The sequence below is a fragment of the Taudactylus pleione genome, unplaced genomic scaffold, assembly GCF_031769625.1.
Source record: "Taudactylus pleione unplaced genomic scaffold, aTauple2 ptg000176l, whole genome shotgun sequence".
In the NCBI taxonomy this organism is placed as follows: Eukaryota; Metazoa; Chordata; class Amphibia; order Anura; family Myobatrachidae; genus Taudactylus; species Taudactylus pleione.
In genome coordinates this window covers 1,218,534-1,218,885 of record NW_028284578.1, presented here as the reverse complement: position 1 = coordinate 1,218,885, position 352 = coordinate 1,218,534, and positions in this window count along the sequence as shown.

Genomic DNA, 352 nt, shown 5'->3' with positions numbered 1-352 from the left:
GTTAGGATGGAGCTGGGTGACACCTCTTAAAGGTGCAGTGTACTTCTGTATTACAGGTTCCTGATTAGTTTTATCAACTACACCATTTACGTTATCAGTGTTTGTTTTCTTTATTATTCAAAAAGGTGCCGGTACTCACCTAAAGTTACAAGTTGATTCAAGATTAATAGTAGCGTCCACACTCTGGATAAGTGTGCAGATGTATATTGTGTGATGTGTGGATGTTGCATGTAACAGCACCGCCTCGTTCATTTCAGTGCAGAACAGCAGATGGGATGATGCGATGAACGACCATCGTTAGCAACGGATTGGACACACACTATATGATGTGTACGATATATCATTCTGTTAC